Source organism: Diorhabda sublineata, chromosome 9, assembly GCF_026230105.1.
Source record: "Diorhabda sublineata isolate icDioSubl1.1 chromosome 9, icDioSubl1.1, whole genome shotgun sequence".
Taxonomy (NCBI): domain Eukaryota; kingdom Metazoa; phylum Arthropoda; class Insecta; order Coleoptera; family Chrysomelidae; genus Diorhabda; species Diorhabda sublineata.
This window is the reverse complement of record NC_079482.1, coordinates 5,151,450-5,172,516: the sequence shown is the minus strand read 5'-3', so window position 1 is coordinate 5,172,516 and position 21,067 is coordinate 5,151,450.

Here is a 21,067-nt window from a genome sequence, read left to right as displayed (position 1 = left end):
GTTTTTACTGGGGAGTTTGACTAGTGTTAAAAATTCGGTTTTGGACATTGGAAATAGTTTTTAAGAACAATTTCACAAAATAATTTTTCGTATTGGCTGTCGTATTCATATCATTGGTGTAAAGGAGATCTTTTATTCGGCCCCCACAAAGAAAAATCTAAGCAAGTCATGTCTGGAGATCTTGGTGACCAAATAGATATACTTTCACGCCCTATCCATCTACCAGAGTATGTTTGATCTAAAAAATGCTGAATATATATGGAATAATGTGTCCGTCTATCATGCTATTTTTGAATAATGAACAGATATAAAATATGTTAATGTTAATTTATTTCTAAAAGATCTACTACACTACAACACAATATCTATAATATATGAAACAACGCCCTCTAGCATTTACGTTGCTAATTAAATGTGCTGGAATTTATATATTTTGTAGTATTGCTGGACAAAACCTCTTTCAAACAACATAAAGTTTCCCAGTCTCTCCCACCTCTTATTTGAAGATATAGAGTTGTAAAATGAAAAAGCGCAGTGCCATACACACATACATAAGCTGGAAATGCCGAGAGATATCAAACTTGTAGCGTACGCTGACGACGTTTCTGTGGTAATCGTAGCAAAGCATCTAGAAGAACTCAACATTTGACATTGCCTTCGAGAAGATCGTCATATGGATAGACACAGAAGGACTTGAAATTGACTGAACAAAAAAACTGTGACAGTCCTCATTACTAGTAAAAAGCAGCTGGAAACGATTACACTACAAATCGGGGCGCATAAAATAATATCTAAGTCTTATTTTCGCTACCTAGGTGTAATGATTGACGCTCGAATTAGCTTCAAACAGCAGGCACAACACTTAAGCGATAAAGCGGAGATGGTCAAAGCAGTCTTAACGCGGTTAATGTTCAATATAGGAAGTCCAAAACAGGAAGAGAAGAAACTACTATCATCTGTAGTGACCTCTATACTCACTTATGGCGTTCCATTATGGGCTGATGCATAAACAACATAGGAATTACCTCAAGACGCTGCAAACAGCAGGCACAACACTTAAGCGATAAAGCGGAGATGGTCAAAGCAGTCTTAACGCGGTTAATGTTCAATATAGGAAGTCCAAAACAGGAAGAGAAGAAACTACTATCATCTGTAGTGACCTCTATACTCACTTATGGCGTTCCATTATGGGCTGATGCATAAACAACATAGGAATTACCTCAAGACGCTGCAAACAGCAGGCACAACACTTAAGCGATAAAGCGGAGATGGTCAAAGCAGTCTTAACGCGGTTTATGTTCAATATAGGAAGTCCAAAACAGGAAGAGAAGAAACTACTATCATCTGTAGTGACCTCTATACTCACTTATGGCGTTCCATTATGGGCTGATGCATAAACAACATAGGAATTATCTCAAGACGCAGTGTGCGTTATAGCCAGAATGCTGCCTATAATGCCAGCGAGAAGGTTCTACCGAATTAACTCAAACTCATAAATGAAGAACGGAAAAAAGGCTAAAATGATGACAAAAACAGTGGGATTCTTCGGAAAATGGCACCCGGGTGAACCGATAGTATGGAGAGGTTAATTATTACTTGATTCAGATAATATCAGGGGATGAGTGCTTCCGAGAATAACTGTATCAACATGAATATATTGCGTGCCCTTGTTTCGAGTAATCCCGCAATACTTTAGATACTTTGTTAAAGCCGAAGCTTCGTCCAGACACCTTGGTGTGCACTATGCTCTCATTATAGACAGCCTGGGAAGAGATAAGTTATTTTGCGAAGAGGTTCTCAAAAAACTCTGTCTAGAAAGGGATCGAGATGCTAGTAGGGCAGGTCGTTGAAGAAGAGGAAGCTGTGAACTTTAAGGACCTGAAGGTCTAAGGAGAAATAGCCGAAGAGAGAGGATTAGGTTTTTAGTCGGTAGGGGAAAGAAGTTCGACGCACCAGGCATTTACATCTTTTCCTGTTACCTGAAAAGTAATTTCCGCACCTCTAAAAAATACACACACTTCTCCTACTTACCTCTTCTCTCCATAAATATAAAATAACCCTTCTTAATGTCCAAAGTGTCGACTGACTCTAACTTCGACACTGAATCGTCCAAATGGTCGCCAAAAGCCATTCTGACTGAGAAACTGAGAATTCGAAATATAACCAAACAAATATTGTCATCAAGAATGCAATCAATATTCCTGAATAAAATGTGGCCGAAAGAATTCATATCGATGGATGCTATCTTCTTTCTTGTTAGTTAAGTTGAAATCAAATCAAATTTTGAAACCACACACATGTCATTATCATTCTTCACATCTCCGTCGCCTAGTGGTAACCCCAATCAGAGCACTTTTGAATGCCTTTCACAAATGCTTCTTCCTCTGCTGTACTGGAAACGGACCTCGCTTCAGGTTTGAGACAATGTCTTCTGCGAAATTTTTTGCTCAGGCTATTTTTAATTCTCTGGAAGCTTCTTTTAGGCTTAACATTCCATCAGCAACTGCTGTCAGAGCCTGTTCAACTTTATCGTAATTAAATTTCCGATAATTCTGGCCTCTAATTTGCGTTGGTTACCTCTATATATCTGTAGAAATACATTTGAAGTTTATAAAGAATACTGAATACTAAAGATCCTGTTTGATCAATAACACCTCTTATGTTCAAAGTTTACGGAACTAAGGATTTTTTATAAAAGTTATTTAATATTTCCCTCACCAACTGTACCATTTATCATCCAAAATTGAGATTAAACCTTGATCTAATCGAGATCTGGATAAATTAATTGTCTGAAAATGATTATCAAATCTTAAAATAACGAGTGTTCAAAAACTTTGTACCAAATAACGTTCGAATTTAACGTTACCGCCCCGATATTGGGATTAGTCTGTATATTTATGGGCGATTGAAGTTATCTTTCAGAGTGGAAGTGCTAGAGCTACCGTGAAATAGTTTAGTATTCGTTTTTATGGTATAAAGTTGAAGGTGTTCGGAACTTTATAAAGTTTGAACAGAATTAAAACTTTTTTTTCTTCTATTTTTATAAGTTTCCGATGCTTTGAGAATATTGGATAAGTTGCAGTTTTTATTTTAATTTGAAATTCATGTTCTTTCCGAATTCTTGACATATAAAGTCGAACAAATTGATCTGTCATCGTAATATATGGAAACGTCCGTCGGTATTTTTTCGAAAATCACTTTATATACAACTGAAATTGCGGAAATCTTTAGCAATATTCATAACAGTCATTTCCCTTTTATTCTCCCTCTTATCGTTTTTTCGTGACAGCAGCAGCGTATCTCTTTGCATTTGAGCATCAACTTTCCGCAGGGGCATTCCAATAATATTTTTTAAACCGGAAGAAGGTGAATAAAACTTGAAGAGATCTTCTAATTAGTCCAGATATACGAACTTTTCTTTATTAATCTGTTTACTAAATAAATAATTTCAACAACAAATTTGAGAAACAAAAGTTTTGTTAAACATCTGAAAGTAAATTATCGCTTGATGTAGCAATAAAAAAAAAGAAGAAAATGGGGGTGTAATTATCATAATAATGTCTTTATAATGAAACTATGATAGGGTACAGAGAAGGAGAACAAGCTTTGTATATGCAAAAGTGTCCATAGGAAATATGTTAAAAAGAGGTGGTGCTGCATTGGTCAAAAAAAGCTTCATCATTTCTGTTTAAATATAAAATATTAACTACCGTTCAATTTGGATTTTTAAGTAAAAAAAGACATCAATAATGCTATATCTTTCCTTGTGAATAATGTTTACTCCAGACTAAACAATCGCCACTCCACTGCAATAACTTTCTGTGATTTTTTGATTGCTCGCATGGTAAAGTGTGTGAAGTGGCTCAAAGATCAGTACTAGGCCCTATTTTGTCTTTATTTTTCATCAATGATATTGCCTATCTAGACATCAGTGATTAAATATGTTTCTCTTAGAGCAAACCAGATGTCACGGCACTTCATAGGATCATATCTAGTGACCCATTCACCCTTAAATCATATTGTGATTCCAATCTTCTGTACCTCAGCATCACCAATGACGTCTTTAATCTGTAACATTCCTAGGGCTTGTTGTAGACAATTCTTTGAAATGGAAGTAACATTTAAGTGTTTCATCTAAAAAAATAATTTCTGTCAAGAGCAGTTTCCAAAGAATTAAACAATTCGATTCAAAATATTGACGCTTCCTTCTTTATGCGTAATCCATTTAGGAACGCAAAGCACGATCTTTATCTACCTACTCCACATTTAAAGCTAGCTAACAGCTCAATACTGTACAATGCGAAAAAAATGAACAATCATTTACCAATTGTAATGTTAATTTTGATATTTGATACAATCTTTTGGATTGCCCTAAATGTAATTTTATTATCAGACCAAATACAGACTGCTTACTCCCGCCAAACCCATCGATTCAGTGCTTACAGTAGACTATTCAGCGTACCGCAGGGCCGCTGGATTTAACTAAATTTTACCGTAGATATTTCATAAGAGGATTTTAATGATAGAAATGTCTTTTGGGGAAAGGAAATCGTCTCATTATTATACGAGTATATGACCTCACATGGATTTAAAAAGTAGTCTCTAAAATGAACCTCGAAGAATCAGGATTGTTTAGAAAAAATACCAACGATGGCAGATGTCACTGTCTGGGAAAAAAGAAGTATAACACCATCAACTCTTTAGTCTAATATTGGCACAAATTGAAAATGAGGTAGCTTAACCATAAAACTTAAAGCTTTGATTGGAGTTTACAAAAATTTTTTACATCGAAGTATGGAATATTTGATGTCATATTATATTATTTCCCTTTCTGGAAAATGTATACGTCGCAAGAGGAGAGCACATCTAATAGAGGTATATGATTTCTTTCGGATGAATAATTATTTATTAAAATGATTATTCCTTCCTGTCATTTCCCCAACGCGATAATTTTTCCTCTGCCTCTGAACTTTACCACTCCCACCAGCAACTTTCATCCCATTATTGTAGTTCCGTGAGGGAAATTTGAAAGAAAACTTCTATTTGAAATACTCGAAGTGGTTTACGAGGCTGTCACATAAACAACTGTTTCGTGGCTTCTGGAAATAATTCATTCCGAATTCAGTTCTATACATAACTTCCATCCATTTGTGAGCTGTCAGAATTTTATGTCGGCACAAAACGTTTAGAATACATGCTTCGCTCTATACGATGTGTACGTACTTTATAGTTTGAGAAAGCATAATGTGCCTATAGCTGCGTTACTAAGTGTAGTTGGTTATATCTCCATATTAAACAAAATATTTATTGTAAGCCAATCAATTAGATTATTGCAAATATACAGCATTTTTCACAAAGAATGACTGATGTCTAGAAAATTGTACATCCTATAACTACGATGCTACCAAATGTGTCATGCATGGGAAAATCAGAATCAGAATACAGATAACAGATAACGAATATCAATCCTAGAAGAAAAGTTTTGCAAATGGCGTAAATGCCTCGTTTATTCGGCTTTGACGCGTTTGGTTTTTGAACTAATCAAGAATAGAAATAGATTATCCCCAATTCGCTTTACTTCCCAAGAGAGTGCAATAGTTAATTTCTTTTTTAGACGACGCCATTTGAAAATTGTTCGTTCTGTATTCATTTACATACCGAAAGGTGCGTTTTGAGTGTTCCATGTAGTGGAAGTGACAGTTCCGTACTGCAAAACACTTTCGGGATGCTCTGAAGTAGACAACTGACAGTTGAGAGTTTCAAATTCATACTTTTAGTAAGATACCATGTAATATTGCTAGTTATCTACATCTACAAAATCCAGAAGATTATACAGGCCACTGTTTTAGATGCACCTCAGCGTCCCTTTTAGCCGATACTAGCTTATATAGATGACTCAATAACAAACAAGATTGAAATTGCTAACACAATACTTTCTTCCACCACAAATACGAATCAATCGAAAACACAAACACATCTACAGAGATTCCATCAACATCTAGTAGAGACATACATATTCCATCTGCATCCAATCCAATAAATATTAATTGTCCTGCAGGTACAATCAACATGCGAATAATTAATAAGTTAATATTGAAATTGCAAATATCATTGAGTACATTAAATTGTTCAATAAATGAAATGTTTATAATTCTCTATTATTTATTTTTATTCCTCAGTGTAATTGAAAATGTTTTGGATTTTTTGCATAGTCTAAAAATTGTTGTGTACGCCGCGGCTGAAATACTACTTTGTTGGACTTGTAGTAGCACTTTCAGTCCTTGGCATACGAATAATTATTTCATCCAACAATTCATCGACACCAACTTGACAAACACTACGGTTTTTGACCGCTTTGAAAAGACTGGGATAACATAATATCCTTCCAGACTAGCCGGCCTCTGAATAGTCGTTTTGCTAATATCACTGCTCTGCCCATGATGTCGAAAACAATCCCGGAACAGCCACCAGAACACATACAATTGGACTTTAGCAAGCGGTTCCCACGCTTGAAGATGCTTTCGTACAGACAGTGCATTAGCTGTTGTCCGCCAAATGTATGTAACCTACGGTCAAACCAACTTGAATCTTAGCGAAGAGGTGGATAATGTCTTATCTAAAATTATCATAAGACTCATCTCCATTTCAGAAGTTATGTGAATTGATAGAATAATAATCGTTTTGGGGCATCGAAAATCCGTGTATTAACCACAAAGAACCATTACCATATAGTTAATATTGAAGATAGAGAGAGCAGTAATTGAGTGGAATTGTACTATTGGAAAAGAGAGAAAGAGTATCGGTTCACCATTTTCTATATCTTTCTATTCGCCTGTTAATCTCCTTTTTTGCCGTTTCAACCACTCGAACCTTCGATATTATGGCAATCCAATCAGAATAGAGTAGTTCGGGCAATATTGAATAAGCTCACATACGAGTACTTTGCTCTTTCTATCTTTAATACTAACTCTATGACCATTAGATATGCTCAATGTTACGCAAGAGGAGTCATAGAGCATTTTATTTAGAGCTCCGTGGACCAAACGACAACTTTAGACGGAGCGTGCTACAGAGTCATGAATATCGAATTCCATTTTCCTCAATTGGATTAATTGGGACTGGACATGTGGTTGTAACAGGATAGTGCATTGCTCGAGTGACAATTGATATCCTGAAAAAAGTATGAAGCCTTTCCGGGTTACTTAATCTCTCGTTTTGATGATTTGCATTGACCTGTCATATCTCCCGATTTAATCAATCCAGACTTCTTTTTATGATCTTTCAAAACATCGGGTTAACGTCAATAAGCATCCACACCTTGAGTAGAATATGATAAGAATGAGAAAATCTGTCGCTCGAAGCTCTAGTAACATACCATTAACTCTGTCGGCGGCCACTTGGCCGATATAATTTTCTCAACTGTGAATTAATCGATTGAATAAACAAATTTCACAAGAAGAATCAAAGTTTTCCATTGAAAAAATCGCTGCAGAAGAATTTTGAGTGATTTTTTTGGCCCCACCTTGTATTTATTCATCTTTTTTAATAACATTTCCGTATCTTACATAGAATTGTCAGCAATTGAGAATATTTTCAATTTTATGAAATCTTCTTAGGGAAATTAAAAGGTAAGATGTCCATAAAAAGTTTTCATTTGCAGTAGCAAACGACGAGATGGCTATGAAAAATTCAATTACGGAAACACTCATGATTTGAAGCAAAGAGAAAATATCCAAGAAAAATGAAATGAGAATTATTAAAGTGTAGATTTTGGTATTCTGGGAATAATAATGAGATTGAATTTAAGTAATGGTGTAAAATGTCAATGATGTACAGTTTCTGTAAATAACGTGAAAATGATAACTTTTCTTTTGCATTTTGAATGGATGAAATTCACATAAAGCGAATAAACAATCACTAGATGTCGTAGATTTTAATTAGTGGAAAAAACTTATTAATTTTGAGAATATTCGATCTTGAAGTGCAAAATATAACCTCAAATTTCTACTTTCATCACCTTGACAAAAGAAAGAAATGTGCAAGAGCTTTCCGATTGGCTGATAAACAAAATATCAGAAGAGAGATTACTCGAAAGAAAGAGGCATTGCGCTCCAGTAAACAGTATTCACTAAAATTCAAGAAATATTGTTTAAATAGATACCCCATTATCACTGGGAACTTAACCTTATTGAACCAATCTTGGCTAAAATAAAGTGATACTAGCTTTTACCCTCGGCTTCGCTCGCATCGAATCCATTAAATAAGTATCAGAAATCATTATAATAGAAAAGAACGAACTCTGTAGCTATATAAAAATCTGAGATATGGATCATTGAATGTAGAAAAATTGCCAAAATCCTACAAAAATCCATACATAACTCCATATTGTATGTCCGCGCCTACCTCCTCTCCAACTCAACCGATTTAAGTGTTCAAAAACTCAAAAGAAAGAAGGTGTTTCAGCGAGTGTTCTTAAACCAGAACGAACTCTGTAGCTATATTAGAACCTGAGATATGGATCTTTGATTGAAGAAAAATTGCCAAAAACCTACAAAAATCCATACATAACTCCATATTGTATGTCCGCGCATACCTCCTCTCCAACTCAACCGATTTAAGTGTTCAAAAACTCAAAAGAAAGAAGGTGTTTCAGCGAGTGTTCTTAAACCAAAACGAACTCTGTAGCTATATTAGAACCTGAGATATGGATCTTTGATTGAAGAAAAATTGCCAAAAACCTACAAAAATCCATACATAACTCCATATTGTATGTCCGCGCATACCTCCTCTCCAACTCAACCGATTTAAGTGTTCAAAAACTCAAAAGTAAGAAGGTACTTCAGCGAGTGTTCTTAAACCAAAACGAACTCTGTAGCTATATTAGAACCTGAGATATGGATCTTTGATTGAAGAAAAATTGCCAAAAACCTACAAAAATCCATACATAACTCCATATTGTATGTCCGCGCCTACCTCCTCTCCAACTCAACCGATTTAAGTGTTCAAAAACTCAAAAGAAAGAAGGTGTTTCAGCGAGTGTTCTTAAACCAGAACGAACTCTGTAGCTATATTAGAACCTGAGATATGGATCTTTGATTGAAGAAAAATTGCCAAAAACCTACAAAAATCCATACATAACTCCATATTGTATGTCCGCGCATACCTCCTCTCCAACTCAACCGATTTAAGTGTTCAAAAACTCAAAAGAAAGAAGGTACTTCAGCGAGTGTTCTTAAACCAAAACGAACTCTGTAGCTATATTAGAACCTGAGATATGGATCTTTGATTGAAGAAAAATTGCCAAAAACCTACAAAAATCCATACATAACTCCATATTGTATGTCCGCGCATACCTCCTCTCCAACTCAACCGATTTAAGTGTTCAAAAACTCAAAAGAAAGAAGGTGTTTCAGCGAGTGTTCTTAAATCAAAACGAACTCTGTAGCTATATTAGAACCTGAGATATGGATCTTTGAATGTAGAAAAATTGCCAAAAACCTAAAAAATCCATAACTCTCCACATTGAATGTCCGCGCCTAGCTCCTCTTCAACTCAACCGATTCAAGTGTTCAAAAACTCAAAAGAAAGAAGGTACTTCAGCGAGTGTTCTTAAATCAAAACGAACTCTGTAGCTATATTAGAACCTGAGATATTGAGGATAGAACGTGTGTATGTGAAAAACTCCCATAAGTGATGTACAGGGGGAAATCGCATTTGAGTATAACTTGAGAATGGTGAAAATTAGATGAAATCCAATGGTTGATGGCTGATCTGTGCATCAATACCTTTCATTGAAAAAAAAAAAAAAAATAAGCAAATCGGTTGGGTAGAACGCCTGAACGGACTCGGAATGGAAATCATCAATTTTTTTAATATATAAGTTGTTACAGGATACTTTAAACTTGAAGATGTCATACTTCTCAATTTATGCTTTGTATTTTTCACCGAATTAATAAAATTAAATAAATAAAAAAAATTAATTGTGTACTTGAGATTCCTAACGATATATTTTATCTATTCCTATTTGGAGGTTTATAAGAAGTATCTAAGAATTCTCTACATAATATCACCGAAGACGAAGTATCAAAAACAATAAACTGAGAAGCTGGTGGAAGCTCAATTACTACAGAACTTGTTTAATAATATTTATGGAACTGGCACTAGTCCACTAGATTGGTTGAAGTCCAGTTTTGCGGTCATTACGAGAAAGCATAAGACAACAAAATCAATTTCACCAACATGTTGTCATGCATTACCTACTTAACTATTTCTTAAGCTAGAAATTACCTAAATCCAATACCTAACAGAATCGAGTTGCACCAACCTAAGAAGTACTTAGCTAACAAATACTTAGATAAAAATTTCACTTGTCAAATTTCATATCTACAATTGGTATTACTTTGTAATTGGGATGATAACTGAATAAAGTAGACCTTAAAAAAAGGACAAAAAGAAGATTGACATACCTTAGCTATTGAACAACTGTACTCTGGATGTATATTAGTTTATTCTGGTTTATTGTTATCAAAATTTTTAAGGTGTGGTTCTTTCTTGGTTTTGGTTTAGTTCCGCCTTGTGTAGTTTATTTAGTTTTTTTTAATATGACAGAAAAGAGGAATAGAATCGCTAATTTTACAAACAATGACAAAGATAAGCTGCTTGCTTTATTGCAAAAGCACAATATCATCATAAGCAAAAACAGACTTCATCTATATATATAAAAGAAAGTCGTGTTAGTTACTCCACTTATAACTCAAGAACGGGTGAACCGATTTAGCTGAAAATTGGCAGGGAGTTAGTTTAGAGCCAGGAGAAGGACATAGGATACTTTTTATCCTGTTCGACAGCATTCCCGTGTGACTTGACATGAAATTTATCCCGTTCGACAGCATTCCCGTGTGACTTGACATGAAACGTCAGTCACTATAAAACGTGGTACAACAAAAAAGAATCAGACTTGGAATAACAAAACGCAAATGACAGCTATGTCATTGACGTATAATGATAGATATGTAATGACGTATGGATGACAATTTTATATTTGTAAGAAATCTATCTATCTATAAAACTATTTCTATTAAATAAATAATTAACAACTATAATGTAATGATAGTGCCATTGCCCATTCGTAAAAAGTGAAGTGAACTATAAAACTCGGTATGGTTGAAAATTTTTGTTTTTAGGTGAAGTGAAGTTTAATTAATAATACCGCGACCAAGACGATCAAATCTTTCCCGACAAAGCCGTGATGCAAGAAGAATACGAAATACTGCAAATGAAAGGACTGAAGAAGAACAAGAACACGTGAACAGCGCCGCGATAGTATGGATCCAATTCGTGCTTCTCAATCACGAGAGCAAAGTGAAGCAGCCCGTGAAACAGCTCGGTTGGCAATGCAGAATCGTCGAGCGAACAACCGAGGTCAACAAATAGATAATTTGCGACGCAGAACAAGATATTTATCAAGTGCTGATTTTAATCGAGCAGCGATTCAATACGATTGCAGCAATGATTACAGCTTGCATCCTAGCGTTTGCATTGGGCAAATGGACGTAGTTTGCGAGTATTGTGGTGCATTAAAGTTTTTCGGAGACCGACCGAAAAACGTGTTTATAACACAGTTAATACTGTCTGGTTTTTATTTTGTAGATACAAGGACAGATTCATCATCGAATTGGATCATTACTACTTTTCGAAGATACACAGAATAAATTCTTACAAGTATTTTTCATGGGCAACATGGAAGAACAACTTGATCGACGCCTAGAGATCAATGAAGAGCAATTCTTCAAGAATTGCAGTGTCTGCTTCATGAACATCTTGCGTTGGTCAGGGACATTTAATGCTCCAACAGTAGACGAAGAGAGCAACCTATGTACTAAAATACAGAAATAATTATGAATGATTAATGTAGGTATTTAATTTTTTTTGTGTATCTTTTCCAATTAAAAAAAACTGCTTATTTATTGCCATTAAGGCGGAACAAAGTTCGCCGGGTCAGCTAGTTATTAATAAAAAAATAGTATCGGCTTGATTATTGTTAGAACAAGATTACAACAGCGATACTCACATTGAAAAAGTGTTATAAGCCAAGTTTTAAAAACATTTTCCTGTAAAATCTACAACAGAGTATATAAGAAACTTGAAGAAGGAATCAAAAACTGTCAATTTGGTTATAGAAATAGATTGAACGCATACAGTGCTAGGTTCAAAGAGATTTTGAGTAAGATATGATAAGATGTTGAAAATTTAATGAAGAGGAGCTATGACAAGTTTGTATTCCATCTCCATTGCTCTTCAATTTGTACTCCGAAGAAATACTCAATGAAGTTATTCAGAAAGGTGCTATGTTGCTATGTTTATAAAATCTAAATTAATGCAGATTTCGCTTTGAAATTTTGGCAGCTTATTCTTGGATAGTTAAACTAACGATTTGTGTCCTTGGGTGGTTACCCTCTTAATCTCCCTGGGAATCGCGAAAAACAATAAATGAGATACGATGGAGATGCGAGCAAGAATAGCCGAATAGTTTGGTTGAAGCCCAGTTTTGCGGTCATTACGAAAAAGCATAAGGCAACAAAATGCAGTTTCTTTAGAACTATAACCGTTAGAATCCACGTATTAAAAGCATTTTCATTGAAAATCTATAACAGAGTATATAAGAAACTTAAAAAGAAGTGCTGGTTCAAAGAGATTTTGAGTAAGATATGATAAGACGATAAAAATTGAATTGTACTCTGAAGAAATACTCAATGAAGTTACTGAGAACGGTGATGAAGGTGTCATGGATAGTGACAAATCTCGATGTAGGTGAAAATGATGAAAAATTATATTTTTGCAGGTGTTAAAACAATTCAATTCGATTTTCTACTTTTTGATTTAGATTATACGCAATTGTGAAAAAGTTATTGCGAGATAAAAGCGACAGAACTGTCTCCAACTGAGTTAAAGCGACGCTCAATGTTACATAACCGAAATAATATCTCGAGTTGATGCTTCTAGTACATTGTATACCATGATTTGAAAACAATGATATAATTCAATTTCAAAGGTACGATAGTATATAAAGCAACTGTGAGGTCGAACCGATCAAGACTACCTGAGGTTAGTGCTCCGCCCTATTTGTGCTCGAGTCTGTATCCGATGTGCCCTCGTTTTTTTGCTTATAAAATCTAAACGAATGCAAATTTTGCTTTGAAATTTTGTCAGCGTATTCTTCTTTTAGTTAAGCTAACGATTTGTGTCTTTGAGTGGTTACCATTTTAATCCCCCTGCGAACCATTAAATGAGATCCTAACTTGGAGATACGAACAAGAATAGCCGAGCTCCCAATATTCCAATAGATTGGTTGAACTTCAGTTTGGTGGTTATTACGAAGAAGCATAAGGCAACAAAATGCAGTGACTTTTGAACTACCAGCCTTATAAGTTACGTGTTAAGAACATTTTTAAGAATAATCTCTAACAACATGTATAAGAAAGTTGAAGAAGGAATCAACACAATTTGATTCTAGAAATGGATTGAACGCGTCAAGTTCTGGTTCAAAGGGAATATGAACCATGACGTTTATTTTTGTGCTGTCGACTCTGTAAAAATATTCAATGATCTTTAGAAAATGATGATGAAGGTTGTCTTGGATACTGGAAAACCACAAAGTAGGTAAATATAATGAAAAATGGTATTTTTGCTGACGTTGGAATAGTTTACTTCGATTTCCACAACTTTTTCTCTAATTATGCAAATAAAAATACCCTCAACATCATGTTATCATTACATATGTTGTTTATAAAATTCATAATTTTATTTAGAATCCTACCATCTATTTCTACAATGGTCGGCTCTATACTTTTTTAGTTAGATTATATGCAAATGTGAAAAAAATCATTTCGAGATATATCTCTCTATAATCTGTTGTGTTGATGCTTTTAGTACCTTCTATAACGTTATTTGAAAAGAAAGATGCAAAGATGGGGTTTCGTTTCAAAGCTATGTTACCATGCGAAGCGACTGAGAGGTCCACCCGATCAAGACCACCTGAGGTAGTGCTCTGGCCCTATCTGCACTCGAGCCTGTACCCTATGTGCCATCGGTTCTATGCCCATAAAATCTAAGCGAAAACGACTTCAGTCATAGAGATTTCAATGGGCAAGCTTTGACATTGTGTGAACTAATAACTGGTGAAAAGAAACTCCGAAACTTCACTGGAATAAATAACTTTACAACTTTAACGCCATTGTTGAGTATTGTGAACAATATATAAAAGATAAGAGAACAATAAATTGATATAAATTCATTGTATAACTATACCTATATACAAGAAAGGTTTAAAATCAGATCCGAAGAATTACAGAGGCATAACGCTACTTAGTAGTGTGTTAAAGTTATTTACCAAGATACTTGCAAATAAGATAACTGCTAACGTAGGCATCTCAGAAGAGCAACTAGGCTTCCGCCCAAACAGATCCACTATAGACGCAATATTTATATTACGCCAGTTGATAGAGAAATCCATAGAATACAATAAACCCATGTACACATGTTTCGTAGATCTAAAGCAAGCATTCGATAGAGTAAAACTCAACGATGTAATCCACCGACTAAACCAAAAAGGCGTCAAGAAGCATTATACAAATCTAGTAAGGCAACTTAACATCAACACCAAAACAAGAATAAAAACAGACTGTGGGCTAACAAGAGAACTCAAAGTCTCATCCGGCATAAGACAGGGAGATAGCCTCAGCCCATGCCTTTTCAACGTAATAATGGACCAAATAATTGAGAGCGTAAACGAAGTTAATGCAGGATTCGAAATGAATAACCGTCGCCTGAGAATCCTTTGCTACGCAGAAGACGCTATACTTATAGCTGAAAATGAAGACGATCTACAACGCCTCCTTCATAAATTTAACCTGACGGCACAGAGACTTAACATGCAAATCTCATGCGAGAAAACACAAAGCATGGTAATATCCAAAGACCCAATAAGATGCAAGTTGGTAGTAAATGAGCGCATTATAGAGCAAGTAATGAATTTCAACTACTTGGGCGTAGAAACAACGAGCAGCAGAATCATAACGGACGAGGTAGATAAGCAGATCAAGAAAGCAACTAGAATATCGGGATATTTACGGGACATTATATGGAGAAATGAATATATGAGCATAGAAAGTAAGACGCGAATCTACAAGACCTGTATCAGACCCATACTAACCTATGCCGCAGAAACAAGGGCAGACACAACACAAACAAATAGAAAAATGAGAACAGCAGAGATGAAGATATTACGAACAATAAAGGGTACCACACTCCACGATAGAATACCCAACACAGATACCTTAAGAGAACTGGGAGTACAAGATGTCGTTAGATGGGTAAGAGCAAGACGCCGACAATAGAGAGACCATGTAGAACGAATGGCTCCAGAACGGATTGCCAAATGGGCCAAAACACAGAAACCAGATACAAGACGCCCAATCGGTAGGCCCCCAAAACGCTGGTACGATAGCTGGACATCGGCGTCACAAGAGGGCAGATGACAGACCTGACAGGACCTCGTCCTACTACAAGAAGAAGAAGAAGAAGAAATTCATTGTATGGTGAGATCATAACTCACCTGAAAATAAAAGATTTAGTACATAATGAGTAAAACCAAAAATCAAGTCCAATACACTGAAATCAACCACCGTGGTGCTGTCATCTTTTAATCCGAGCAAACTACCCTGTATTAGAAACATGGACACAAGCAACAACGCCCATGTGTAAGAGAGAGTCCTTTTCTAGTCTCTCTTTTCAAGAAATTAATGGCGCACGCGATTTCTCTTGTGGTCTTACGAATGTAGTGAAAACACACCAGACATACATAAATTAATAATTTTTACAAGAAATAGATAAAAAAAATGGCAAAGAGCCTTTGCCCATTCTCTTATTGAATGAAAAGCATTTATATTATTCCTATTTTTGTTCGTTTGCCCAACAACTGTTAATTAACAATGACAAATTTGCAGTATTTCATTTATATACTTGTAAAATAAGAAATAACTTGCCGCCAAAATAGTAACAATATTCTTTTCCTTTCTCACACATGAATTCGTAACATAACAACATTATATTGATCTGAAACTTTATTTATAAATCAGAGGTGTCAAACTTAATTTTGCAGAGGGTCATATATTTAATTTTGAATTCGTAGGTGGGCCAGATTAAAAATTAATTGAATTATTATAACATTTTATTCATTAAATTATATAAGTATATAATTGTTAAAAATCATATCAAAGTTATAAAAGATGATAGGTATTTATGTTGAGCTCGAGGATCTAGATACCTGACTTATTAATGTCAGGTATTATATTTCTTTGTAGTTATTTTAAGAATTTATTGGAGATGTTCATTCGTAAGTTTTGTGCGATGTTTGTTCTTATTTATTTTCATGACGGAAAACATCTGCTTACATAAATAGGCGCTACCAAACATGCACAGAATGCGTGCTGCAATTTTTGTTAATTATACACTTTCACGATCACCTGGTTTTTTGGCTCTAGAAAATCGAAAAATGGACGGATTTTAATGATCTTGGTCTCAAAATGTTCCGTTTTACGGCGGATTTATAAAAAAAATTAGTAGAAATAGCTGGAATGAAAATTTCTCATAGTTTTACTGTTTTAAATCGTAAAAAAAACGGTTTTGCAAAATAATCCTTTACAAAAAATTATGGTAATTATACACTTTCGCGGTCACCTGGTTTTTTGATTAGGTTAGGTTAGGTTAGGTTAGGTTAGGTTAGGTTAGGTTAGGTTAGGTTAGGTTAGGTTAGGTTAGGTTAGGTTGGCTCTAGAAAATCGAAAAATGGATGGATTTTAATGATCCTGGTCTCAAAATGTTCCATTTTACGGCGGATTTATAAAAAAAGATACGAAAATTAAAAAAAATAAATATTTTTTACAGTTTCATGACTTTAAATGCAAAAAAATGACTTTCTACATATAATTCTTCGTAACTGTTTCTGCGTCGTGGAATCAAGTTAGTATATTTTTTTTCGCAATTTACATAAAATTGATATTTTGAAAAAAAAAGTTTTTCTACTATTAAAAACCGCAAATTCAGCCACTACCCCAGTGTTTTTCATAAATTCGTCGTAAAATGGAACATTTTGAGACCAAAATTATAAAATTTATCTATTTTTCAATTTTTAATGGTCCAAAAACTATTAACATTGAAGAATATAGTACGAAAATTGATTGTTTTTCATCGATTTCATTTTAAGCTATAAAAACTGAAAAAATCATTCTTTTTGGATTTTTTTTAATTGTTTATTAATTTATGTAGAATACAAAAAAAATATAAGAACTTTATCTGATAATGATATAATTTTTTGTAAAGGATTATTTAGCAAAACCGTTTTTTTTTACGATTTAAAACAGTAAAACTATAAGAAATTTTCATTCCAGCTATTTCTACTAATTTTTTTTATAAATCCGCCGTAAAATGGAACATTTTGAGACCAAGATCATTAAAATCCATCCATTTTTCGATTTTCTAGAGCCAAAAAACCAGGTGACCGTGAAAGTGTATAATTACCCAATTTTTTTTGTTAATTCCTGGTAATTATCCAAACTCTTAAATATTGTGTATAAAATGTAAGAGCGTTAATCTCAATAAATTTTTCTTTCAAAATAGATACGGGCTAGAATAGCCGAGGCAAGTTTGATAAAACAAAAAATAAAGACATGATAGTCAATGTGATATGCGGGTCAACAATCGATCACGGTCGCGGCACGCAACGAAAGAGGACATTGAAAGGAAAACACCTCAAATATAATCGTTTAGCTACTTGAAAAAAAAATATTCTATCTTCCAATCTTTCCACCTAAAGTAACCAGTTTATCTAGATAAATTTGTCTATGTGCATCTTTGAATGAAACTCAATGAAACTGAATGAAATGGTTCTTGTTACGTTGAATGGTAATTTGCGTTCATTACAATAGCTACTCCTCAAAATACCACCGGCCTTGAACTGACACTAGTACAAACAGAAAATTGAACAAAACGAACAGAAGATAACATTTTAATAAACCTGTATAAACATGTTATATAACCCGATATTTCCTGAAAAACGACTATATACGGTATTCTTTATTTCAAAAAAATTATGAGTGAATATAAAATTTTTAACCTTAACCCGTATTTCTTAGAGTAGGAAAAAGGCAGATCACAGGTAAATTAAAAAAGCTAGGACGGCCATTACTTATGCAAGACAGTTAAAAAGGATTGTAAAAAGTTATGTGGCTAAAAAGGAATGGGTTCAAGTTATGGGATTTCGGAATTTTTTTAATAAAACCTCTAGTTTCTTTTTTACACAGTTTAACCATTACCAGCTGCCAGGGTTGGTGCAAGTCATAAAGTTATATGTGGCATTTACGAAGGTGATTCGGATTAATTTTATTAATTTCGTAGCGGATTTAACAAATATATTGTTCAGTTTAGTTTCTTAACAAACCCAGTGGTGTGTGAATGTGAATAATAAGTTTAGTACCAAATAATTGATACAAGATATTGACAGTAAAATTCATAAAACTACAAGGTGTTTCAAAAAAAGGAATCCTGTCTCTTGGATACATATAAAATTGAAAAATATTTGGGTCTTTTTCAGTTTTCAGTCTATCCTAGAGACCTTTTTTTGAAACACCCCATATAATAACACCAAATGAAAATTAAAGGAAGAAACCTGAGAGTAGAATAAACATCATGGAATTGGAGCTTCTATGGAGGAGAGTATGAATTTAAGTCGATAGATTTACATATGGAAATAACGAAAATATCGAAGAAACAACTGAATTAGTAAGGATATGTAGTAGTGGCAGTTAAATACTAAAAAAAAATACAAGAAATGCGATGGAATGTGAATAATTCAAAAAAAGAAAAAGGCATTGGGTAAAATGAGAATAATGTTTAGAAATAGAGTGGGCTGAAAAGGAAGAACGAGATAAAGAAGAAGTGTATGATACAATACGAGCATATTATGAGTTATAGAAAATATTTTTCTTGCAATTTGACTGGATGTCATTGGCCTGAGAAGTGGGTAGAATAAGTACCAACGGGATTCAATACGTGAACGTCTCCCGTTCTTATTTGGATAAAGAAATGTTTCCTTCTTATGAAGCAACGTTCATCCAACAACTATAGAAGTAAAATTATGAGGAAGATCATACTTTGTATCAATTGAGGCGTTTCTTGCCAAAACCGCCTAACCACATTTTATTTTATAATTAGCGAATGTCGGCCAAAAACATTGATCAAAATTTTTGTAATATTTCAACTAACCAAAGGTTTTTCTTTTTTTATGGACAATGGTTGATTTCACGGGGATTTCTATGGATCTGAGGATTTCAATATACAAATGGTTAAAAGAAATGTTTATTTTCAAACTTTAAATGTTAAGTTCTAATACTACAAACAAAATCGGCATCATTGTTTAATCTTCTGCGCCACTGCTATTGTTTTCGTTGTCTATTTCAACTTCAGGTCCAGTACTAGTACTTGTGCTGGGCTGAGCAAGGTTTGATTGCAGATTGAGATAAAAGTGGACATTTTCGGGAACTTTCCAGCATTTAGCAAGATTTCGTAGAAAACCTGGCTTCTGGGGTTTGATTTCAATCTCACCTTGATATGTTAGTTCGGTACCAAGCTTCTTCCGGTTTCCCAGATGTATTGTTTCCCAGGCACCTGTGTAAAATTGTTTAGTCTGTACATAGTCTACTTCAGCAGCTATTTAAATCATTCTTACTGATTTTATTTTCATTGGAAGCTTTGGATTTGGCACAAAAATGGCTTCAGAGCTTTAACAATCTTTTTGCTCTGCTTTCATAATCTTAAAAGGGGAAGGCTTCTCTCTTGCTGCTGATATTAATCTATCCCAGTCAGACTGTACTTCCGCAGTGTTCTTGTGTTTTTTTGCCTGAATTAAACTAAAATATTGATCGTTGGACAGTAGGGAATGTCCTCGAATAAGAAAATAATATTTAATGGTTTTGAAAATTTTAAAAATGTGAACTAAGGCATAAAGGAATCTTACCATCGAATAATTTTTGTTTTATCCCGGACATCCATCACTAAACAACACTAAGTCTTTGCTGCTTATATTTGCCCTGTTAAAATAATGCAACAACAAAGAAGTAAGATCATTTTGGCCTTTCTTGCCAAAATCATAGTACCAGAGCTGACTGTCAAAGAAAACATCACCAGTTTGAATGTGGGGCAATGGCAAATTTTGCATGTAATCAAACGATAAGCACACAATAAGGCCTTGCTTTGCTTTTAGTTTAGATGTTTTTCTCTGTTTTGATATTAACACGTTCTTCTAAGTCAGTGCATAAATTTAGTTTTGATATAAATCTATGACAAATGGTACACGTGTCAGATCTCGGCAGTCCAAACCTAATATTAAATGATGACCAATATGCTTTGTAGGATACATTAATATGAAACTTTTCTTAAAACATTGTATACATTGCTTTGACAGAAAGTGTTTCTGGAAGGTATTGGATTTTTTCGTCTTGAATAATGTGATTGCCGAGCTTTAAATGACTGGATATGGGTTTTTATCAAATTCTCCACTGGCTCCGGTATTTTCTTGTGCCTGTTATTATGCTTTCCTCTTCTATCGTGTGGTGATATACCTTGAAGCAATAGATTATTTTGTAGTCTTCGTACTCTTCCTCTAGTAACACCAAATATGCTTACAAACACCTTAAAACGTACTGGATATTCTTTGCCTTCCACTCTTAACTTTTAAGAGAACAATGCACAGTTACTAAACGATATCATTCTGTCGTTTCCTTCTTTCGCATTTGGTTCATTATCATTTGTATTACTAACTTTTCTGGATCTACGGCGAAGCGGATTATATTAAGCCAACTAAATAAGAATCTTGTTCATCCTTTGACGCCATGTTATTAAACAGAGTTATCCATGTCTGTCGATTATTCTCGTTAATATTTTGAAAGCTATTTAGACATACCTAAAATCAGCGCCAGTAATTCTAGCCGGAACTTGTTTTCCCACTTGATTT